Genomic DNA, 26,078 nt, shown 5'->3' with positions numbered 1-26,078 from the left:
TCAAAGAGGGCCTTCCGAGCGTCAGCCGTGAGCTGTTCAAGAAAAAGAAGTGAGTAAAGTTTTGCGCTAAGAACAAAGTTCTTAACCCGAAACTCGGGGACTGGCAGTGCCGGTTTTGCGCGTTTCTAAGATAAGTTTTGCGCTAAGAACAAAGTTCTTAACCCGAAACTCGGGACCGGCAGATGCCGGTTTCGCGCGTTTCTAAGATAAGTTTTGCGCTAAGAACAAAGTTCTTAACCCGAAACTCGGGACCGACCAGTGCCGGTTTTGCGCGTTTCTAAGATAAGTTTTGCGCTAAGAACAAAGTTCTTAACCCGAAACTCGGGGACTGGCAGTGCCGGTTTTGCGCGTTTCTAAGATAAGTTGTGCGCTAAGAAGAAGGTGTTTAACCCGAAACTCGGGGACTGGCAGTGCCGGTTTCACGCTAAGTTTTTAAACTAAGTTTTGCGCTAAGAGCTGCGCTCTCACCACAAAACTCGGGGACTGGGAAGATAGACAAGAGAGAAACCGGCATGAACTAAAGATAGAGCAAAGCCGGAAGCAAGGAAACCGGTAAAGATTGAAAAAAGTTAGTAGAACGTACCATCAAGTTGTTCGTGGAATCGTACCACGCGCTGTCGAGCTCCTTCACGGCGCTGCGAAGCCGCATGAAGTGCTCCTCGGAAGACCGGTCCCCGACAGGGTCAGGTGCCGGCAGCCTGTCCTTGCCCAAGCCGCGGGTCGCCGGAGTCATGTCCGCGGCGTTCCACTTTTGGGCGTAGGGCAGAAGATGCCCCAGGTCCTGGCCTTTGCGTCGGAACTCGCATATACGGCCAAGGAGGCCGGTGGCCTTCGTGGCGGTGTCCTTGGCGGCCTTGGCGACGTGCAGCACCAGGGGCTGCTGGCCGCCGGAAGGAGCGCTGGAGGCTGTCGCCTTCCCCTTGATCAGCTTGGAGGTCTTGGGCGGCGGCGCAGTTGGAGCAGCCCTGGAGGGCTTGGTGCGAGGAGCATCTGGAGGTGGCATGAGAATGGTTCGTGGAGAAGGGGGAGCGCTAGGCGCGTCACCCGATTTGGAGCCTTCCGGCGCGGAAGATTCCGGCGCGGAAGTTGTCATCTTTTCAGGGGCGGGAGGAGCCGGAGGCTCCGCCCGCCCGGCAGTTTCTTCTTCTTCGGCGCCGATGTTGCTGGCGCCGGTATCTTGGTTCTCTTGGAGAAAGGAAAGATCCTCCTCCGTGCGGTGATCTGATGATGAAGGGGCCGCACGCCCCGAGTTTGTTGTGCCCCCCGAAAGGGAGGCAGAGGTGTTGCCGGCACCAGATGGTGCCGGGCTTGAGCGAGGAGGAGGGGTTGAAGTCCTTGCGGAACCTTCAGAGCCCGATGGCCTTGGGCCAAGCTTGAGCGCGGGGCTGAAAGAAAGAAAGAAGGATGGTTGGAGAAAAGCAACCGGAAGAAGAACTTGGCAAAAAGAGGCAAGCAAGAAAATGAAAAACTCACCCGGTAGCAGTCGGCATGTGCTTGCGCCCGTAGCGGCGCACGCCCACTTGCTTCTCCCCCAAGGGCTCAGTCCGGAAGCGCTTGGAGGGAGGGGCCTGGCTAGGACCGGCATCAGATGCCGGCAGCTTGTTCTTTTGGCCTTGGGCCATGAGTTTGTCCACAAACTCCTGGCCGGCCTCAGCGCGCAGGGGCGGCGCACGCTCGTGGATCTGCAAGTTGAACATAGCTAAGAGGAGATTCGCAAGAAGACAGTAACGGTAAAGTACAAGAAACCGGAAAAGAAAGTACCTCAAGCATGGTCAGGTCATCAGCGGACCCGGTTGGCTCCGGCGGGTCCCGGCCAAGGCGCGCAGCCGGAGTCTTGCCCATCTTCAGGTCCTTCCAAAAAATGTAGGGATCTGGGTCGAAGGAGTCAAGGGCGCGCTTCACCGGAATCCCACGTCGCTCTGCCTCGATGAGGGGGAAGCGGTCCTTGGCCTGAAACACAAAAAAAAGAAGGTTAACAAAAGCAGAAAGTTACCGGCAAAGACAATCCCAATTGCGTAATCCCTTACTTCTTGGGTCGGAGGGTTAGTAGTGTTGAGGGGAAGCAAGCCCCATTCCCAATCAAATGGCATAGCAGTTTGGCAAATCTGCTTAGCCTTGCGAATGACATCCTTCTTGCTAAGAGGGCGGCTTGTGATCTTGGTAGGATCGCCGGGGCCGTACATCTCGCTCATCCTATGCACGCGGCGCTTCAGAGGAAGCACCCGGCGCGATATAAAGGTGCGGATGATATCATCCGAGCAGATGTTGGTCTCCTTCTTCAAAGAAGCCAAGAAGCGTACCACCCGGTTGGTTTCGGCGTGATCCGTCTTCGGGTTGTAGCTCCAGTTGGTTCTACTAGGAGGCCCCGCTTGGAACGGAGGAAGATCGATAAGATTGGCGCGGCCGTCGTTCTTCACATAGAAAAAGGTTCCTTGCCAGGCGCGGCAGGACTCGAGGCCGGCAAACTTAAGGAAGGTGCTCCCTTGACGGGAGCCAACGATGCAAGATCCGCACTCCACGGGCGGTTTGGGCTTGGGGATTTCCTTGCCCTGGACAGAATTGATCCGCAGACAAAAGAAGCGGGCAAACGTCTCACGAGTGGGACGAATGCCGATGTAGGCCTCCATGAAGGTGGCATAACAAGAAAGGTAGAAGATGGCATTGCCAGGAAGGTGGTGAGGTTGGAGTTCATAAAAATCTAAAAACTCCCGGAAAAAGGGAGAGGCAGGAAGGCCGAAGTCACGCTCAAAATGAGCAAGGAAAACAACATGTTCACCGGGCTCGGGATCCGGTTCGATTTCGTCACCGGGAATCCGGCAGACTACTCCTTCCGGAATCCTGCGGGACCGGTATAACCAATCGATCTCATATTTTGTGACGTTGGAGCCCATCCAGGCTCCGCGGGTGTTTGGGGAAGGCTCTGCGCCGGATGATTGGCTGGAGCTACTAGATGCTTCACCAGAGCTACTCGCTTCAAGGTGGCTACCGGATGCTTGGCTAAAGCTACCGGATTCCTGCTGGTTGCCGGAATCGGTGTCCATCGGATCTGAAGCCGTGGATTCGTCGGGAGATTGTCTACGACGCTTAACAGAAAGGGAAGAAGAAGATGCGGAGGAAGATTCCTCGTCAGACATTGGATGGGTAGGCAGAAAAACAGAAATCCCACTCTTGAACCCCGCGTGAAGATCTACGAGTAAGAAGAAAACCAAAGAAAAAGAGGAAATAAGAACACCGTAGACCCAAGATCTGAAAAGCAAGCAGACAGCGAGCAAAGTAAGATTGCTACCAACCTTGAGCGGCGCAGTTGCTGAGGAGGACTTTCGCCGGCGAAGGAGAGGGCCTGCGGTCGTCAACGACCACCGTCGACGGCGAGGCGGAGAAGCTTGCGAAGAAGCGCGAATGCAGCGGGCGCGGTGAAGGTGCTGCTGAAGATTCCCGCACAGCGAGGTCCGGCGGAAGCACGGCGTAAGTTCGCCGGGCGCCGGAGCTTGAACGAGCGACGACGGACGGAGAGCGGCGGTAGCGCAAAGGCGAGGAGCACTGTGCGCGAAGGATGAGGAATGCGAAGAAGATGAAGAAGAAGGGGCGGTTGTGCTTATAAAGGAGAGAGAAGGTGGGCCGAAAACCGCTGGGCCGCGGCGGTTCGCCTCGCGGGCCGCGGCGGTTCGCACCACGGGCCGCCACGTGGCAAAGAGATACACGCGAGAAAATGGACGCCACACGGAGGCACACACGGGATCCAAAACGGCTAGTGGGATCTGCAGTGGGGCATTTAATGACCGCGCGGGAGTCGAAGCGAAGTGACAACTGACACTGGCGTGGCAGTTAACAGTGCGCATGTCACTGACAGGCGCGGGGCCCAAAATATTCTCGACTTCGCCGAGGAAGGAGTAAATGCAAATGATGCCGGAAAAGAGAGATGCCGGAAGATGCCTTGCAAAGAGAGAAAAGACGAAAAAGGGCAACGATGCCGGATCCAAGCTCGTGCCGGAGAGATTAAACCGGTATTCTGGAAAGATGAAAACCTGGCATGGTCTGTAGGATAGAATCCTCCAGACTATACCAGCTTCGGGGACTAATGTTGGGGGGATAACCCCCGGTATGCCAAAGGCATGCCAAACTGGATGGTTTGAACCATCGAGATACCGGTTTAATATTCTTACCGGCATCCCTAAGGGGGTATGCCAGAACCCGGTAAAGAAGATACCAGACTGAAGGGCCTGTCGGTAGGACTGGTCAAAGATTCTCTTCAGAGCAAGAAGACAAGGATGAGCTAAGCAAAGTGGCTTTAATCAGAGCCCTGGCGCCAAAGAGAGAGATGACGCTAAAAGAAGCCGAAGGACATCAGCAGCCCTGATTAAAGAGGACCCCGGCGTCATCTGTGATTAAAGTAGCTTTGTAAAGTAGTTTGTCTAGTCAAAGATGCCATTAGGGTTTCTTGCCCTGTAAGCCACCCTCTCCCCTATATAAGGAGAGGGGGCAGCCCTCCTTACGGGCAAGCACACACGGTAGTAGGAAGGCACGAAGCACAAACTTGTAACCATGTTGAGATTAATGAAGCTAGCGATCTAGTAAAGAGTTCTTCCTCTTGTCTCTCTTCTTGTATACCGGCCTCTGGTTGTGTTCTTGAGGAAAGCATCCGGAAGTTCTTCCCATCTAATTGCAAACCCTCCCCCGAATCCTCTAGCGTCCATTCGGCCCCAATCTAAGCCATCCTATGGCATCTGCTCGTTCACCACGACGACACTACTGGTTCGATAAACCTTGGTTCTTACTGAGGGAAACTTGCCGCTGTGCGCATCACACCTTCCTCTTGGGGTTCCCAACGGACGCGTGTCGAACGAAAAGACAATACGTCAATCACGCGCATCAAGCAAAATTTACGGCGCCGTTGTCGGGGAGATCAAGACACGCTCGCAAGGGGAGTCTCCACATCCCAATCTCTTTACTTTGTTTTTGTCTTGCTTAGTTTTATTTACTACTTTGTTTGCTGCACTAAATCAAAATACAAAAAAATTAGTTGCTAGTTTTACTTTATTTACTATCTTGTTTGCTATATCAAAAACACAAAAAAATTAGTTACTTATATTTACTTTACTTATTTCATCATGTTTCCTCCTAAGTTTGTTCTTAAAGATGTACCGGTAGGCCGAGGGTCTATCCTTGGGAAAGATAATATAGAAGATTTTTTCACTCATATTAGTACGGTTGAAGATTTTGAAGATAGACACTTGGTAGAACTTGCTCCTACTTATGAAATTGTCTGTTGCTTCTTTAGTACACGCGTTAGAAGCTAGATTTGTTAATCTTAATCCTGTGATTCAACATATGTTTCTTACACTCGGTGATATGGAAGAAGGAGAAAAGAAAGATTTTGTATTAGAAACCCTTCTTAAAGAATTTGGGGGAATAGCAAGAGAAGCTAGAAAAGTCTTCACTAAATATAATATGCTAGGCTCTTATACCAACTTTGCCAGTACCCTTGAGAAGATGGAAAAAGATAGACAAAAGTACACTAATGAAGTTAATTATGAGGGGGATATAAAAACATCAATACCTTGCAAGCTCTTGGGAATGTGCGAGGCACTAGAAAAGAATTTTGATTGGATTGTTCCTGAAGATTTGTTTGATGAGAGTAGCAAACCTAAGACTAATGAAAAGGGAGCCTCTGAAACTCACATAGAAAAGATAAAATGCATAGTTTAGAAAACTCCACACCCCGTGGTAGATGCACCATCTCTCGATAACACTTGATACACACTTTCTGCGCCTAGCTGAAAGGCGTTAAAGAAAAACGCTTATGGGAGACAACCCATGTTTTTACTACAGTACTTTGTTTTTATTTTGTGTCTTGGAAGTTGTTTACTACTGTAGCAACCTCTCCTTATCTTAGTTTAGTGTTTTGTTGTGCCAAGTAAAGTCGTTGATAGTAAGGTTCATACTAGATTTGGATTACTGCGCAGAAACATATTTCTTTGCTGTCACGAATCTGGGCAAAATTCACTGTAGGTAACTCAGAAAATTATGCCAATTTACGTGAGTGATCCTCAGATATGTACGCAACTTTCATTCAATTTGAGCATTTTCATTTGAGCAAGTTTGGTGCCTCAATAAAATTCGTCATTACGAACTGTTCTGTTTTGATAGATTCTGCCTTTTATTACGCATTGCCTGTTTTGTTATGTTCGATGGATATTTCGATTCCATTGACTTTCAGTAGCTTTGTGCAATGTCCAGAAGTGTTAAGAATGATTATGTCACCTCTGAACATGTATATTTTGATTGTGCACTAACTCTCTAATGAGTTGTTTTGAGTTTGGTGTGGAGGAAGTTTTCAAGGATCAAGAGAGGGAGATGATACGACATGATCAAGGAGAGTGAAAGCTCTAAGCTTGGGGATGCCCCGGTGGTTCACCCCTGCATATATCAAGAAGACTCAAGCGTCTAAGCTTGGGGATGCCCAAGGCATCCCCTTCTTCATCGACAACATTATCAGGTTCCTCCCCTGAAACTATATTTTTATTCCATCACATCTTATGTGCTTTGCTTGGAGCGTCGGTTTGTTTTTGTTTTTGTTTTGTTTGAATAAAATGGATCCTAGCATTCATTGTGTGGGAGAGAGACACCCTCCGCTGTTGCATATGGACAAGTATGTCCTTAGGCTTTACTCATAATATTCATGGCGAAGTTTCTTCTTCGTTAAATTGTTGTATGGTTGGAAACGGGAAATGTTACATGTGGTAGTGTATAATAAAATACTTGTAGAACATTGAGCTTTGATAACTTGATTCTTTGCAAATGTTTTGAGGTATTTAGATGGTAAGGCTTGCTGGATAAATAAGTTAAAATTAGTAGTGGATTGTTGTCTTTAAGCTTGTGCCGTACTACAAACTCTATTTAAATAGTTGAAGGCGTAGTTGGACTTGATAGCTTTCCATGTCTGAGAGTTCATCGTAATAACTAAGTTGTGCTGAAGGTCGAGGGAGCTAGCGGGGTACTTGTGCCACCGTGAACGGCCCTCCTTGAAGTAAATTTTAATCATGCTCTTAATGATGAACCTGCTAGTTGTTTGCAATAAGCTTGTGAGTTCTTTTTGACTAATGTTAAGCTACGGTTTTTGGCACTTCCACCATCTAAATTTGCTAGCCTCTTCGGTACTGTGCATTGCCTTTTGCTCACATTGAGAATTGTGCATACTTCGCCGGTACATCCAAACCCGTGGGGGAACTTTCTCTTGTTCTCCTACACATAAGCCCATACATCTCCTCAAAACAGCCACCATACCTACCTACCACAGCATTTCCATAGCTGTTCCGAGATATATTGCCATGCAACATCCATTTTACATTACATGCCATGTTGTCATTTATTATTTATATATTGCTTTGCATGATCATATACAGCTGATGTGTGGTTTACCCATGTTACGCTAGATCATTGCACATCCTGCTACACTGGCAGAGGCATACAGTTTCATACATCATGTTTCATTCATTATGAGTTATTTGTACCAAAAAGTGTGTTGTCATATTAGGATGTTGCCCCTAAAAATGAAAAGAGTCGTGTGATGGCGTGTATTTCACACGTTCGTTGGGCAACCCCAAGAGGAAGGTATGATGCGCACAGCAGCAAGTTTTCCCTCAGAAAGAAACCAAGGTTTATCGAACCAGGAGGAGCCAAGAAGCACGTTGAAGGTTGATGGCGGCGGGATGTAGTGCGGCGCAACACCAGGGATTCCGGCGCCAACGTGGAACCTGCACAACACAACCAAAGTGCTTTGCCCCAACGAAACAGTGAGGTTGTCAATCTCACCGGCTTGCTGTAACAAAGAGTTAACCGTATTGTGTGGAAGATGATTGTTTGCGGAAAACGATGAGAACAAGTATTACGATGAGATTGTATTTCAGTAAAGAGAATTGGACCGGGGTCCACAGTTCACTAGAGGTGTCTCTCCCATAAGACGAACAGCATGTTGGGTGAACAAATTACAGTTGGGCAATTGACAAATAAAGAGAGCATGACCATGCACATACATATCATGATGAGTATTGTGAGATTTAATTGGGCATTACGACAAAGTACATAGACCGTCATCCAAGCTGCATCTATGCCTAAAAAGTCCACCTTCGAGGTTATCATCCGAACCCCCTCCAGTATTAAGTTGCAAACAACAGACAATTGCATTAAGTATGGTGCGTAATGTAACTAGTGACTACATCCTTGAACATAGCACTAATGTTTTATCCCTAGTGGCAACAACACAACACAACCTTAGAACTTTCTGTCACTGTCCAGTGTCAATGCGGGCATGAACCCACTATCGAGCATAAGTACTCCCTCTTGGAGTTACAAGCATCTACTTGGCCAGAGCATCTACTAGTAACGGAGAGCATGCAAGATCATAAACAACACATAAGCATAACTTTGATAATCAACATAACAAGTATTCTCTATTCATCGGATCCCAACAAACGCAACATATAGAATTACGGATAGATGATCTTGATCATGTTAGGCAGCTCACAAGATCCGACAATGAAGCACAATGGGGAGAAGACAACCATCTAGCTACTGCTATGGACCCATAGTCCAGGGGTAGACTACTCACACATCACACCGGAGGCGACCATGGCGGCGTAGAGTCCTCCGGGAGATGATTCCCCTCTCCGGCAGGGTGCCGGAGGCGATCTCCTGGATCCCCGAGATGGGATCGGCGGCGGCGGCGTCTGCGGAAGGTTTTCCGTATCGTGGTTCTCGGTACCGGGGGTTTCGTCACGGAGACTTTTTATAGGCGGAAGGGCAGGTCAAGAGGCGGCACGGGGCCCCACACCACGGGGCCGCGCGGCCAAGGGGGGCCGCGCCGCCTATGGTGTGGCCCCTCCGTGGCCCCTCTTCGTCTCTCCTTCGGACTTCGGAAGCTTCGTGGAAAAATAGGCCCCTGGGCTTTGATTTCGTCCAATTCCGAGAATATTTCCTTACTAGGATTTACTGAAACCAAAAACAGCAGAAAACAGACAATCGGCACTTCGGCATCTTGTTAATAGGTTAGTTCCGGAAAATGCACGAATATGACATAAAGTGTGCATAAAACATGTAGATAACATCAATAATGTGGCATGGAACATAAGAAATTATCGATACGTCGGAGACGTATCAGCATCCCCAAGCTTAGTTCCGCTCGTCCCGAGCGAGGTAAAACGATAACACGGATAATTTCTGGAGTGACATGCCATCATAATCTTGATCATACTATTTGTAAAGCATATGTAGTGAATGCAGCGATCGAAACAATGTATATGACATGAGTAAACAAGTGAATCATATAGCAAAGACTTTTCATGAATAGCACTTCAAGACAAGCATCAATTAAGTCTTGCATAAGAGTTAACTCATAAAGCAATAATTCAAAGTAAAGATATTGAAGCAACACAAAAGAAGATTAAGTTTCAGCGGTTGCTTTCAACTTGTAACATGTATATCTCATGGATATTGTCAACATAGAGTAATATAATAAGTGCAATAAGCAAGTATGTAGGAATCAATGCACAGTTCACACAAGTGTTTGCTTCTTGAGGTGGAGAGAAATAGGTGAGCTGACTCAACATTGAAAGTAAAAGAATGGTCCTCCATAGAGGAAAAGCATCGATTGCTATATTTGTGCTAGAGCTTTGATTTTGAAAACATGAAACAATTTTGTCAACGGTAGTAATAAAGCATATGCATCATGTAAATTATGTCTTATAAGTTGCAAGCCTCATGCATAGTGTACTAATAGTGCCCGCACCTTGTCCTAATTAGCTTGGACTACCGGGTCATCACAATGCATTGTTTTTACCAAGTGTCACAAAGGGGTACCTCTATGCCGCTTTGTACAAAGGTCTAAGGAGAAAGCTCGCATTGGATTTCTCGCTATTGATTATTCTTCAACTTAGACATCCATACCGGGACAACATAGACAACGAGATAATGGACTCCTCTTTTATGCATAAGCATATAACAACAATTAATAATTTTCTCATTTGAGATTTGAGGATTGTTGTCCAAAACTGAAACTTCCACCATGGAGCATGGCTTTAGTTAGCGGCCCAATGTTCTTCTCTAACATATGCATGCTTAACCATATGGTGGTAGATCTCTCTTACTTCGAGACAAGACGGACATGCATAGCAACTCACATGAAATTCAACAATGAATAGTTGATGGCGTCCCCAGTGAACATGGTTATCGCACAACAAGCAACTTAATAAGAGATAAAGTGCATAATTACATATTCAATACCACAATAGTTTTTAAACTATTTGTCCCATGAGCTATATATTGCAAAGGTGAATGATGGAATTTTAAAGGTAGCACTCAAGCAATTTACTTTGGAATGGCGGAAAATACCATGTAGTAGGTAGGTATGGTGGACACAAATGGCATAGTGGTTGGCTCAAGTATTTTGGATGCATGAGAAGTATTCCCTCTCGATACAAGGTTTAGGCTAGCAAGGCTTATTTGAAACAAACACAAGGATGAACCGGTGCAGCAAAACTCACATAAAAGACATATTGAAAACATTATAAGACTCTACACCGTCTTCCTTGTTGTTCAAACTCAATACTAGAAATTATCTAGACCTTAGAGAAACCAAATATGCAAACCAAATTTTAGCATGCTCTATGTATTTCTTCATTAATGGGTGCAAAGCATATGATGCAAGAGCTTAATCATGAGCACAATAATTGCCAAGTATCACATTACCCAAGACATTTATAGCAATTACTACATGTATCATTTTCCAATTCCAACCATATAACAATTTAACGAAGAAGAAACTTCGCCATGAATACTATGAGTAGAAACCAAGGACATACTTGTCCATATGCTACAGCGGAGCGTGTCTCTCTCCCATAAAGTGAATGCTAGGATCCATTTTATTCAAACAAAACAAAAAACAAAAACAAACCGACGCTCCAAGAAAAAGCACATAAGATGTGATGGAATAAAAATATAGTTTCGGGGGAGGAACCTGATAATGTTGTCGATGAAGAAGGGGATGCCTTGGGCATCCCCAAGCTTAGACGCTTGAGTCTTCTTGATATATGCAGGGGTGAACCACCGGGTGCATCCCCAAGCTTAGAGCTTTCACTCTCCTTGATCATGTTGCATCATACTCCTCTCTTGATCCTTGAAAACTTCCTCCACACCAAACTCGAAACAACTCATTAGAGGGTTAGTGCACAATATAAATTGATATATTCAGAGGTGACACAATCATTCTTAACACTTCTGGACATTGCATAATGCTACTGGACATTAATGGATCAAAGAAATTCATCCAACATAGCGAAAGAGGCAATGCGAAATAAAAGGCAGAATCTGTCAAAACAGAACAGTTCGTATTGACGAATTTTAAAATGGCACCAGACTTGCTCAAATGAAAATGCTCAAATTGAATGAAAGTTGCGTACATATCTGAGGATCATGCACGTAAATTGGATTAATTTTCTGAGCTACCTACAGGGAGGTGGACTCAGATTCGTGACAGCAAAGAAATCTGGAACTGTGCAGTAATCCAAATCTAGTACTTACTTTTCTATCAACGGCTTAACTTGGCACAACAAAACACAAAACTAAGATAAGGAGAGGTTGCTACAGTAGTAAACAACTTCCAAGACACAAAATAAAAACAAAGTACTGTAGGTAAAAACATGGGTTGTCTCCCATAAGCGCTTTTCTTTAACGCCTTTCGGCTAGGCGCAGAAAGTGTGTATCAAGTATTATCGAAGGGTGATGCATTCTCAGCGGGGTGTGGAGTTTTCTCAACTAGGCATAGTATATTGGATACATAAGTTTCAGCATCTCCCTTTTCATTAGTCTTAGGCGTGCTACTCTCATCAAACAAATTTTCAGGAACTAGCCAAGCATAGTTATTTTCTAATGCATCATTCATAGCTAAGAGCTTACATGGTATTGGTGCTTTTATCTCCCCTCCATCATCAATATTATTAGTGTATCTTATTCTATCCATATCCATCCTTTCAAGGAGACTAACAAAATTAGTAGGAGAACCAAGCATATTAAATTTAGCAAACACCTTTCTAGCTTCTCTTGCTAGACCACCAAATTCTCTAAGAAGGGTTTCTAATACAAAATCTTTCTTTTCCCCCTCTTCCATATCACCAAGTGTGAAAAACATGTGTTGGATTATAGGATTAAGATTAACAAATTTAGTTTCCAACGAGGCGAACTAAATGCGCGAGCAGCAATTTCATAAGTAGGCGCAAGGTCTACCAAGTGTCTATCTTCAAAATTTTCAATAGTACTAACATGATTGAAAAATTCTTCTATATTATTTCTCCCAACTATAGACCCACGTCCTACTGGTATGTTTTTTGTGGTAAAATTAAAAGGAAACATGATGAATAAAGTAAATGCAAGTAAACTAATTTTTTTGTGTTTTTGATATAGTGAACAAGATAACAAGTAAAGTAAAACTAGCAACTAATTTTTTTGTATTTTGATTTAGTGCAGCAAACAAAGTAGTAAATAAAACTAAGCAAGACAAAAACAAAGTAAAGAGATTGAGAAGTGGAGACTCCCCTTGCAGCGTGTCTTGATCTCCCCGAGCAACGGCGCCGAGAAAATCTATGCTTGATGGCGTGTATTTCACACGTTCGTTGGGCAACCCCAAGAGGAAGGTATGATGCGCACGGCAGCAAGTTTTCCCTCGAGAAAGAAACCAAGGTTTATCGAACCGGGAGGAGCCAAGAAGCACGTTGAAGGTTGATGGCGGCGGGATGTAGTGCGGCGCAACACCGAGGATTCGGCGCCAACGTGGAACCTGCACAACACAACCAAAGTACTTTGCCCCAACGAAACGAGTGAGGTTGTCAATCTCACCGGCTTGCTATAACAAAGAGTTAACCGTATTGTGTGGAAGATGATTGTTTGCGGAAAACAGTAGAACAAGTATTACGAGTAGATTGTATTTCGATGAAAGAGAATTGGACCGGGGTCCACGAGTTCACTAGAGGTGTCTCTCCCATAAGACGAACAACATGTTGGGTGAACAAATTACAGTTGGGCAATTGACAAATAAAGAGAGCATGACCATGCACATACATATCATGATGAGTATTGTGAGATTTAATTGGGCATTACGACAAAGTACATAGACCGTCATCCAAGCGCATCTATGCCTAAAAAGTCCACCTTCGAGTTATCATCCGAACCCCCTCCGGTATTAAGTTGCAAACAACGAGACAATTGCATTAAGTATGGTGCGTAATGTAACTAGTGACTACATCCTTGAACATAGCACTAATGTTTTATCCCTAGTGGCAACAAGCACAACACAACCTTAGAACTTTCCGTCACTCGTCCCGGGTGTCAATGCGAGCATGAACCCACTATCGAGCATAAGTACTCCCTCTTGGAGTTACAAGCATCTACTTGGCCGGAGCATCTACTAGTAACGGAGAGCATGCAAGATCATAAACAACACATAAGCATAACTTTGATAATCAACATAACAAGTATTCTCTATTCATCGGATCCCAACAAACGCAACATATAGAATTACGGATAGATGATCTTGATCATGTTAGGCAGCTCACAAGATCCGACAATGAAGCACAATGGGGAGAAGACAACCATCTAGCTACTGCTATGGACCCATAGTCCAGGGGTAGACTACTCACACATCACACCGGAGGCGACCATGGCGGCGTAGAGTCCTCCGGGAGATGATTCCCCTCTCCGGCGGGGGTGCGGAGGCGATCTCTGGATCCCCAGAGATGGGATCGGCGGCGGCGGCGTCTCGGAAGGTTTTCCGTATCGTGGTTCTCGGTGCGGGGGTTTCGTCACGGAGACTTTTTATAGGCGGAAGGGCAGGTCAAGAGGCGGCACGGGGGCCCCACACCACGGGGCCGCGCGGCCAAGGGGGCCGCGCCGCCTATGGTGTGGCCCCTCCGTGGCCCCTCTTCGTCTCTCCTTCGGACTTCCGGAAGCTTCGTGGAAAAATAGGCCCCTGGGCTTTGATTTCGTCCAATTCCGAGAATATTTCCTTACTAGGATTTACTGAAACCAAAAACAGCGAAAACGACAAGCGGCACTTCGGCATCTTGTTAATAGGTTAGTTCCAGAAAATGCACGAATATGACATAAAGTGTGCATAAAACATGTAGATAACATCAATAATGTGGCATGGAACATAAGAAATTATCGATACGTCGGAGACGTATCATCGTGGAGGCCATCAAAAAGAAAAAAAAGAGAAAAAAGGAAAAAAGAGAATAAAGAAAAAGGGGGCAGCATTACTATCTTTTATCCACACTTGTGCTCATGTTTTAGCACCCGCATTATTCATAGTCATCATTTGTGCTCATGTTTAGCACCTACATTCATATGAGAGAGTTTTCATGTTTTACTAGTATAACTATGTGGGGAATTTACACTATAGAACTTGGGTTGTATATTCCAATGATGAGCCTCCTCAAAAGTGCTCTAGGTCTTCGTGAGCAACCAAGTTGGATGCACCCCCACTAGTTCCATTGGAGAGCTTTCATACACATATAGCTCTATGTGCATCCGTTGCATGGCAATCACTACTCCTTGCATAGCTTCGATCATAAGGCTTCTTCTTGTCTAATGGTCATTTACAGCTTTGCAAGCCTTTCTTCCATTTGGCCTTCCAAACCCCCATTAACGTTCTTTATGCCTGTAACATCCTGGTGCTAATACCAAATGCTTGCGCTCACCGGTTGAGTAGACTTCGAAACAGTTGATTCATGACGTTCATGTTTATGTTTACTTGACTGAATCCTTCTTATGTTGTGAAAATTTACTTGATGCTTGGAATGAAGGATAGAACTTCTATGCCGAATGCTTAATACATCTTTAATGAACTTTGTACGGTTGCATGTCTTTAAAGCAATAGTTCATGAAAACTTCTAGCTTGTCGAACTCTTGCATTATCATCTCTTATATCAATATAGATACTTGCTTTGAATGATTTGATCTTAGCTCATATGCTTTACAATAGTATGATCAAGGTTATGATGGCATGTCACTCCAGAAATTATCTTTTTATCGTTTACACCGCTCGGGACGAGCGAAACTAAGCTTGGGGATGCTGATACGTCTCCGACGTATCGATAATTTCTTATGTTCCATGCCACATTATTGATGATATCTACATGTTTTATGCACACTTTATGTCATATTCGTGCATTTTACGGAACTAACCTATTAACAAGATGCCGAAGTGCCGGTTGTTGTTTTCTGCTGTTTTTGGTTTCAGAAATCCTAGTAAGGAAATATTCTCGGAATTGGACGAAATCAACGCCCAGGGTCCTATTTTGCCACGAAGCTTCCAGAAGACCGAAGAGTCAACGAAGTGGGGCCATGAGGTGGCCAGGAGGGCAGGCGGCGCGGCCCAAGCCCTGGCCGCGCCGGCCTGTCTCCTGGGCCCCTCGCGACGCCCCCTAACCTACCCTTCCGCCTACAAATAGCCTTCGTCGCGAAACCCCCAGTACCGAGAGCCACGATACGGAAAGCCTTCCAGAGACGCCGCCGCCGCCAATCCCATCTCGGGGGATTCAGGAGATCGCCTCCGGCACCCTCGCCGGAGAGGGGAATCATCTCCCGGAGGACTCTACGCCGCCATGGTCGCCTCCGGAGTGATGTGTGAGTAGTCTACCCCTGGACTATGGGTCCATAGCGGTAGCTAGATGGTTGTCTTCTCCTCATTGTGCTTAATTGTCGGGTCTTGTGAGCTGCCGAACATGATCAAGATCATCTATCCGTAATTCTATATGTTGTGTTTGTTGGGATCCGATGAATAGAGAATACCATGTTATGTTGATTATCAATTTATATCTATGTGTTGTTTATGATCTTGCATGCTCTCCGTTATTAGTAGAGGCTCGGCCAAGTTTTTACTCTTAACTCCAAGAGGGGGTATTTATGCTCGATAGTGGGTTCATGTCTCCAGTGAATTTGGGGAAGTGACAGAAATCTCTAAGATTATGGATGTGCTTGTTGCCACTAGGGATAAAACATCGATGCTATGTCCGAGGATGTAGTTATTGATTACATTACGCGCAATACTTAATGCAATTGTCTGTTGTTAGCAACTTAATGCTGGAAGGGGTTCGGATGATAACTCTGAAGGTGGACTTTTTAGGCATAGATGCATGCTTGGATAGCGGTCTATGTACTTTGTCGTAATGCCCAATTAAATCTCACTATACTCATCATAATATGTATGTGCATGGTCATGCCCTCTTTATTTGTCAATTGCCCAAGCTGTAATTTGTTCACCCAACATGCTTGTTTATCTTATGGGAGAGACACCTCTAGTGAGCTGTGGACCCCGGTCCAATTCTCTATACTTGAAATACAATCTCTTGCAATACTTGTTCTACTTGTTTTTCTGCAAACAATCATCTTCCACACTATACATCTAATCCTTTGTTACAGCAAGCCGGTGAGATTGACAACCTCGCTGTTTCGTTGGGGCAAAGTACTTGGTTTGTGTTGTGCGAGGTTCCACGTTGGCGCCGGAATCCCCGGTGTTGCGCCGCACTACATCTCGCCGCCATCAACCTTCAACGTGCTTCTTGACTCCTACTGGTTCGATAAACCTTGGTTCTTACTGAGGGAAACTTGCCGCTGTGCGCATCACACCTTCCTCTTGGGGTTCCTAACGGACGCGTGTCGAACGAAAAGACAATACGTCAATCACGCGCATCAAAGACTTTACACGGTCTTCCTTGTTGTTCAAACCCTCACCAGAAAATATCTAGACTTTAGAGAGACCAATCATGCAAACCAAATGTCAGCAAGCTCTACAGTATTTCTTCACTAATGGGTGCAAAGTATATGATGCAAGAGCTTAATCATGAGCACAACAATTGCCAAGTATCAAATTATTCAAGACATTATACCAATTACCACATGTAGCATTTTCTGTTTCCAACCATATTGTTATCACCAGATTTTGGACAAATCCAGAGGTGGGCCGTAAGAGAGATGGGCTTGGAAGACTACACGTGAAAGATCTCTGAAGCGGCCTTGCACGGAGAATTTGGGCTAGTTTGCCCGTGTATCTTTAATTGTAGTAGTTTATCTTTTAGATTAAGATTAGAGTTTGTATCGTGCACGGTGGGATATTCCCACGTTAGAAAGTCCCCTGGACTATAAATATGTATCTAGGGTTTATGGAATAAACAACAACTCACGTTCAACCCAAAACAAACCAATCTCGGCGCATCGCCAACTCCTTCATCTTGAGGGTTTCAATCGGGTAGCGACATGCTTGCCTAGATCGCATCTTGCGATCTAGGCAGCACAAGCTCCACGTTGTTCATGCGTTGCTCGTACTGAAGCGTCTTTGATGGCGAGCAACGTAGTTATCATAGATGTGTTAGGGTTAGCATAGCTCTTCGTATAACATGCTTACGTAGTGCAGCCCTTGCATGTCTAGCCGCCCTCACGCCTATCTCAGGCGTGGGGGCGGCACCCTGCTTGTTCATCATCTAGTAGATCTGATCCGTTACGATTGCTCCTTGCTCTGCAAGGATTAGTTTAATATCTGCAATAGTTAGGCCTTACAAAGGGGTGGAGGATCCAGCGGCACGTAGGGTGGCGTTCGCAAGTCCTAAACAGGATGTTCCGAGGATCAACGTCATGTTGGTTTTTAGGCCTTGTTTAGGATCGGCTTATGAGCACCGTGCGTGGCCGCGAGGCCCAACTCGGAGTAGGATGATCCGATTATGCGGTGAAAACCCTAAATCGTCGTAGATCTCATTAGCTATATCTTGATCAAGCAGGATCACCAAGTATTTGTGCACCCGTACGGATCATGGGTGAATCGGCTCTTTGAGCCGATTCACGAGATAACTCGAGAGCCGATCGAGGCTCGTATTTAATGTTTACGTGTATGCCATGCGGGAACTAAGCGAGGCATCCCCATCACCTTCCCGACCAGGTATAGGTCAGGTGGCACGCCCTGCACTTCGCATCGCCGCGTGTGACCGGAAGAGCATTGCGGGCCGTCGCTCGGAGGGGTCTCGGCCAGCCGCGGCTCTAGGCTCTTCCCGGCTCTACCGTGTTGCCGGGCCGCTGCCCGCCGGTGGGTTTTGGCGGGCAACACATTCCGGCACGCCCGGTGGGACAATCGTCTACATCAACCACATCGCCATCTACATCTGAGATGGCGGCGGACGGCACGCCAGTCACCTACGAGGAGCTGCCTGACGAGCTCAAGAAGAGATACGACGAGATCAAGGTCACCCTCGAAGCCGACCTCATCGGCTCTTTCCAGAGAACCCGTTCCCATGGCATCAGATGGAAGGGATTCTCACCGCAAGGTGCACTCGATGGGATAGATCTCTCTGCCCGTCGGAGGAACGCACCGGGGGCCTACGGCAGGAGATCAACTACTTGGTGGCTCACTCGCTACACCGCCACTGCGAAAACCTGGTCAACGTGTTGGAGCGTCTCGCTCCGCGCGTGATCCGAGGAGATCATGAGCCACCAGTACTCGCCGTCAGGACCAGCTCTCGGGACGCATCAAGGAGAGTTGCCGCTCCAGTCCCGTCCACCGCTGCCATATGCGTTGGCAGCACCACCTGAAGTGCCGGCTACACCGGCATTCGTCGTCTACAAGATTGGTGGTGATCCTAGTGACTACCGAGTTCTTGACCGAGGCGCCTAAGGAGATCCCTCAAGGATACGCGTGCACGTATGTGCCAGATTGTGGCAACTGGGCACTCTCAAACCAGGCCACAACATCAGGGACTCCGGCGAAAACAGGAGAAACGTCAGCGATAGAGCTTGAAAAGCAGACGTGGCTAACTAAGTACGCCACCCCGACGAAACTCCCGAGCCCAGCTCCTGCAGTTGGCTCAGAGCTGGAAAAGCAAGCATGGCTGGCTAAGTACGCCACCCCGGCGAACCTTCAGAGTGCAACTTCTGCAGCCAGCACAGCGGATCAGATCAGTACCATGCGAGAGACCAGTTCGGCATGGTGCCGAAAAGAAGGGCAATCGGCTATTCCAAGCCGTACCACGACGAGTACGAGATGATCCCGCTGCCACCTAAATATCGGCTCCCCGACTTCTCCAAATTCGGTGGATCGAGATGGCTCTAGCTCCATCGAGCACGTCGGCCGATATTTGGCGCAACTAGGACCGGCTTCGGTGTCGGATCAGCTACGCGTGAGGCTCTTTTCACGGTCCCTCACGGGATCGGCTTTTGGATGGTACACCTCTCGCCGACAAACTCCATCCGAGTCTTGGAAGCAATTGGAAGAACAATTCCATACGCAATACCATTCGAAGCTTCCGAGTCTAGCATTGCCGATCTAGCACAACTACGTCGAAGCGCGGAGAAATGGTGACGAGTACATCCGGCGCTTCGGGAATCTTAGGAACCGATGTTATTCGGTTCGTATAAGCGAAAAGGAAGCGATCGAGTTGGCGATGGCCGGCCTTGCAACGCAGCTCAAGGACATGGCCTCCCAAGCAGATTATCCCTCGGCCGGCGCACATGGTTCAGAAACTATCGGCATATGAACAGCGCCACCCGGACACTGTACCAACACAAGTTCAAGCGTGTAGTAGTCATGGTCGATACGAGAGGAAGATGAGGTGCTCGCGGGAGACCAAGAAGTAGCGATGGGCTGAGTGGACTCGGGGAGGAACCCCGTATCCTGCAAATGGGTAAAGCCACCGGGGCCGCCCGGGGATTTGATTTTGACGTGACCAAGGCTGAACAAATCTTCGACCTCCTGCTCAAGGAGAAACGAGTTGACGATTCTCGAAGGTCTCAAGTTCCCCACGGCACAAGAGCTAAACGGAAAGCCGTCTCGCAAATTCCACAACTCGCTTTCCCATGCCACCAACGACTGCGGGGTGTGGCGTCGGCACATCCAAGCGGCGATAGAGAAGGGGCGTCTAATTTTCAACCGATACGCCATGAAGGTCGACACCCAACCCTTCCCCGCCGTTAACATGGTAGAAGCCATCTACCCCGAGGGTTGCCGGCCAGGGTCCCACGTTCGGCATTAACATGGTAGGACACGGGAACCACTCCGGCAAAGATGGAGATGAGGGCAGCTGCTCTCATAGCAAGGACACGAGAGGAGGCCGCTCCACGCGATCGGCTCCATCATGATGGCAAGCGCTACGTCACAGAGGGAGAAGTGAAGAACATAAGATATCAACGACCTCTCTCTGATCACCTCCTCAACAAATATGTGAGTCAGTATGACCAACGCCGACGGTCCAACTATGATAATGAAGGAGATCGTCTGGCTAGAGAAGCCAGAAGACATCGTCGGCAGGATCGCGATGAGGAGGAGCACGAGCGCCGTGCCACGGACACATCAAGGGAGCAAGATGACAACGCCGGACATCGGGACTGCCCTTTCTTCGGTACATCGCTGGGATTCGAGGAATGAGCCGATTGCCCACAATCGGCAATTGCCTGAAATGCAACCAGAAGAAGAAGGAGGCAGCCAACGTGTCTGTGTTCAAGCGCCTAGGGCCTCTCCCGCCACAGAGCAAACGTGCTGAGTCACCTCGTTGGGCAGATCTTGAGGATTCCGAAGACGAGGGACTAGAAGAAGAAGAAGACAGGTACCACCGTCCAAGGTGGTGCCACCGACGGACTCAGCCGTTCACAAAAACGCAGGGTTCAGCGGTTGCGCGGCCTGGAGGAGGCCGAAAGGTTATACTTGCACACGCTAAGGAAGGCACGGCCTGATCTGGCTGCAAAGGTTCAGCGAGCCCTGGATGAAGAGGGTTGTCCACGAAGAATGGAGTGGCGTCCCAAGCAAAAGAAAGCCGATGATGAAACATCGGCTGGCACAAACATGGTGCTCATCTTGCCGACAGAGCTTAATGCTCCACGGTTATACGATGCACTCAAGGTGGACGACAGCAGGCGCATCAAGTCAGAGGTTGGGTTGGTTTTATCCAGCCTAACCGAGTAGCAAGATTAAACCAATGAGCAAACCGGGTGAGGCTGATCCTTGTGATCGGCCCCAAAAATTTATGGAGGGACATTACAAAACCTTCATCGAACAAGCAATGTGGAGGCCGATTCCAGCAATCGGCCAAAATTATCCTCTGCACATATTCTGTTTTGTGTTCAGCAACGATCCACTGGGCGGCGGCCACGTCGGCAGATGAAAGTCAGCATGAATCTCTGCGAAGCCGATGTGCAAGTGCAGTGCCCTGACTAACCATGAAAGCCGATATCTGCAGTCATTTGGCAGATTCGGCTCGGGGGGCATATAGTCAGATGAACATATGCAAATAAACATGTGCAGACATGCGTGCAGTGGAATATTGGGGGCCGATTCATTCTAAAAAATCGGCCAAATAAAAAATTTTCGCAGACCAAGACCAAGACCTACTGGCTATCGCAAGATGTGCTCAAGGCTCACGTTTTCGCTAGGATGGTTTTCAGTTTGGTGTTTCATCTACAACATCGGCGTTCAGTGGAGGGGTGCTGATCAATGACATGTGCATCCTCGCCGGTATTCTCGCCTTGATTAAGGCTCGGGGGGCGGCTCACCCTGAAAGTTCTCTGCTTTGGGGAGCCGATTTTGTTGAAATCGGCTAACTCTGCGTAGGCGGCACATTCGGCTGATCCATTGCTGTTCTCGCCTCGACTGAGACTCGGGGGGCAGCTGGCTTGGTGGCTGCTCTGTTTTGGAGAGCCGATTGAAATCGCATCGACTGGCCCTGCATTGTGATTTCCTCTGGATCGGGATAGGAGGCCATCGGTTTTTTGCAAGTTGGACCGTCCTGTCGCTGCAAAGGGAAGAAAGGGACTAGATTCTCAAAATAGCCGATGAGTAGTCATCGGCTAAGGGATTGCGAAAAATTGTGGTCGTATACCAAATCGCAGCCTGAAATTGAGAAGTTCTTGGCCTACGAGCTAACTGACATGGGGTCCGGCTTCATGGGCGTCCAAAAGAAGAGAAATCCGATACGCTGCTATCGGTCTTGGCATGACAGGCGGAAGGAATGAAATTGGAATAATTGAAGGCTGAATCAAAAGACCGATTTCATTAATTCAGAGGAGCGGATTTACAAGAAAGAGCCGATGGCTCTCAAAAGAGGGATCTAGTGCCTAGTGCACTGCTACTACTAGTCCTATTCTACTAGTCGTCGCTGTCCTTGTCATCACCGCCGTCGATGTCGTCGGCGCTGCTCCCAGGGAGCTCCTCGTCGCTACTGCCCCAGCCCGTGGCCGGAGCCTCTTCCTCCTCGTCATCATCATCATCCTCACTGTCCGCCCAGGAGCGGAAGCGCTTGGTTGGCGGGTACCCGGCGGAAGAGGAAGATTCATCTTCCTCCTCCTCTTCTCCTTCTTCCTCGTCATCTTCGTCCTCGCTGTCCGCCCACATACGCGAGCGCTTCTTCGGCGGGAGCTTGGTGGAGGGGGAGGTCTTGGCCTTCGCTACTTCTCCTTCTTTCTTCTCATTATCGGAGGAGAGGGGGTTCACCTCGGAATGAGGCTTGTCCTCGTTCTTCTTCTTCGGCGAGAAGTGGGGGAAAAGGTTCGAGAAGGAGGAGGAAGAGGAAGACATGGCTGAGGGAGAAGAGGGTTTTTCGGGTGCCGATGGCTGGAACAGAGGAAGGGGATGAAGAAAGCTAATCGATCGGCACAGTTAAATAATGAGAAGCCTGGTGGAAATTTAATGTCATTACAGTTTCCAAGGAGATGACGCCGGAGCTATCGAATTTTGCAGAGAAGCTGAGAAGACAGGGCATAATGATAACGGATACTGCAACAACTCTGCTCTGCTACGACATGACCCGACGAGAGAGAAGCGTAATGATTTTGGAAATGTCATTTCCAAAACCAGGGGGGCATGTGTTATCACCAGATTTTGGACAAATCCAGAGGTGGGCCGTAAGAGAGATGGGCTTGGAAGACTACACGTGAAAGATCTCTGAAGCGGCCTTGCACGGAGAATTTGGGCTAGTTTGCCCGTGTATCTTTAATTGTAGTAGTTTATCTTTTAGATTAAGATTAGAGTTTGTATCGTGCACGGTGGGATATTCCCACGTTAGAAAGTCCCTTGGACTATAAATATGTATCTAGGGTTTATGGAATAAACAACAACTCACGTTCAACCCAAAACAAACCAATCTCGGCGCATCGCCAACTCCTTCATCTTGAGGGTTTCAATCAGGTAAGCGACATGCTGCCTAGATCGCATCTTGCGATCTAGGCGGCACAAGCTCCACGTTGTTCATGCGTTGCTCGTATCTGAAGCGTCTTTGATGGCGAGCAACGTAGTTATCATAGATGTGTTAGGGTTAGCATAGCTCTTCGTATAACATGCTTACGTAGTGCAGCCCTTGCATGTCTAGCCGCCCTCACGCCTATCTCAGGCGTGGGGGCGGCACCCTGCTTGTTCATCATCTAGTAGATCTGATCCGTTACGATTGCTCCTTGCTCGCAAGGATTAGTTTAATATACTGCAATAGTTAGGCCTTACAAAGGGGTGGAGGATCCAGCGGCACGTAGGGTGGCGTTCGCAAGTCCTAAACGGGATGTTCCGAGGATCAACGTCATGTTGGTTTTTAGGCCTTGTTTAGGATCGGCTTATGAGCACCGTGCGTGGCCGCGAGGCCCAACCTGGAGTAGGATGATCCGATTATGCGGTGAAAACCCTAAATCGTCGTAGATCTCATTAGCTATATCTTGATCAAGCAGGATCACCAAGTATTCGTGCACCCCGTACGGATCATGGGTGAATCGGCTCTTTGAGCCGATTCACGGGATAACCTCGAGAGCCGATCGAGGCTCGTATTTAATGTTTACGTGTATGCCATGCAGGAACTAAGCGAGGCATCCCCATCACCTTCCCGACCGGGTATAGGTCGGGTGGCACGCCCTTGCACTTCGCATCGCCGCGTGTGACCAGAAGAGCATTGCGGGCCGTCGCTCGGAGGGGTCTCAGCCAGCCGCAGCTCTAGGCTCTTCCCGGCTCTACCGTGTTGCCAGGCCGCTGCCCGCCGGTGGGTTTTGGCAGGCAACACATATAACAATTAACGAAGCAGTTTCAACCTTCGCCATGAACATTAAGAATAAAGCTAAGAACATATGTGTTCATATGCAACAGCGGAGCGTGTCTCTCTCCCACACAATGAATGATAGGATTATTCAAACAAAACAAAAACAAGAACATAAAGACGCTCCAAGTGAAGCACATAAGATGTGACGGAATAAAAATATAGTTTCACTAGAGGTGACCTGATAATTTGTCGATGAAGAAGGGGATGCCTTGGGCATCCCCAAGTTTAGATTCTTGAGTCTTCTTGAAATATGCAGGGATGAACCACGGGGGCATCCCCAAGCTTAGAGTTTTCACTCTCCTTGATCATATTGTATCATCCTCCTCTCTTGACCCTTGAAAACTTCCTCCACACCAAACTCAAAACAAACTCATTAGAGGGTTAGTGCATAATCAAAAATTCACATATTCAGAGGTGACATAATCATTCTTAACACTTATGGACATTGCACAAAGCTACTGAAAGTTAATGGAACAAAGAAATCCATCAAACATAGCAAAACAGGCAATGCGAAATAAAAGGCAGAATCTGTCAAAACAGAACAGTCTATAAAGACGAATTTTTCTGGGGCACTAAACTTGCTCAGATGAAAATGCTCAAATTGAATTAAAGTTGCGTACATATCTGAGGACCACTCACATAAATTGGCAGATTTTTCTGAGTTACCTACAGAGAATACTACTCAAATTCGTGACATCAAGAAATCTGTTTCTGCGCAGTAATCCAAATCTAGTATGAACCTTACTATCAAAGACTTTACTTGGCACAACAATGCAATAAAATAAAGATAAGAAGAGGTTGCTACAGTAGTAAAAACTTCCAAGACTCAAAAATAAAACAAAAGTGCAGAAGTAAAATCATGGGTTGTCTCCCATAAGCGCTTTTCTTTAACGCCTTTCAGCTAGGCGCAGAAAGTGTGTATCAAGTATTATCAAGAGATGAAGCATCAACGGAGGGGTTCGGAGTTTTCTCAACTATGCATTGTATCTTATCTATGTAAGTTTCAGAGGCTCCTTTTTCATTACTTTTAGGCTTGCTATTCTCATCAAACAAATTTTCAGGAACAAACCAAGCATAGTTATTTTCTAGAGCTTCATGCATTCCTAGGAGCTTACTAGGTATCGGTACTTTAATCTCCCCACCATTATTAACATTATTATTGTACCTTATTCTATCCATGTCCATCTTCTCAAGTGTTCTTTTAAAATCAGTGAACAAACTAAGCCTCTTATGCTTAATAAAAACTTTTCTAGCTTCTTTAGCTATATCTTCAAATTCTCTAAGAAGGACTTTTAAAACAAAATCTCTCTTTTCTCCCATCTCCATATCAGAAAGTGTAAGAAACATATGTTGTATTATGGGATTGAGATTAACAAATCTAGTTTCCAACATGTGTACTAAACAAGCAGAAGCACTTTCATAAGTAGGAGCAACTTTTAATAATGGTGTATCCTCAAAATCTTCATCCATACTAACATGGGTGAAAAATTCTTCTATATTATCTCTTCCAATGATAGACCCTTGCCCTACCGGTACATCTTTCAGAGTAAAATTAGGAGGAAACATGATGAAATAAAATAAAGTAAATGCAAGTAACTACTTTTTTTGTGTTTTTGATAAGAGGAAGGTATGATGCGTACAGCAGCGAGTTTTCCCTCAGTAAGAAACCAAGGTTATCGAATCCAGTAGGAGTCAAGAAGCACGTGAAGGTCGTTGGTGGCGGAGTGTAGTGCGGCGCAACACCAGGGATTCCAGCGCCAACGTGGAACCTGCACAACACAATCCAAATACTTTGCCCCAACTTAACAGTGAGGTTGTCAATCTCACCGGCTTGCTGTAACAAAGGATTAGATGTATAGTGTGGAAAATGATGTTTGCGAAGAACAGTAAAACAAGTATTGCAGTAGATTGTATTCGATGTAAAAGAATGGACCGGGGTCCACAGTTCACTAGTGGTGTCTCTCCGATAAGATAAATAGCATGTTG

The sequence above is a fragment of the Lolium rigidum genome, chromosome 2, assembly GCF_022539505.1.
Source record: "Lolium rigidum isolate FL_2022 chromosome 2, APGP_CSIRO_Lrig_0.1, whole genome shotgun sequence".
NCBI lineage: Eukaryota > Viridiplantae > Streptophyta > Magnoliopsida > Poales > Poaceae > Lolium > Lolium rigidum.
This window is presented reverse-complemented; position numbering follows the sequence as displayed.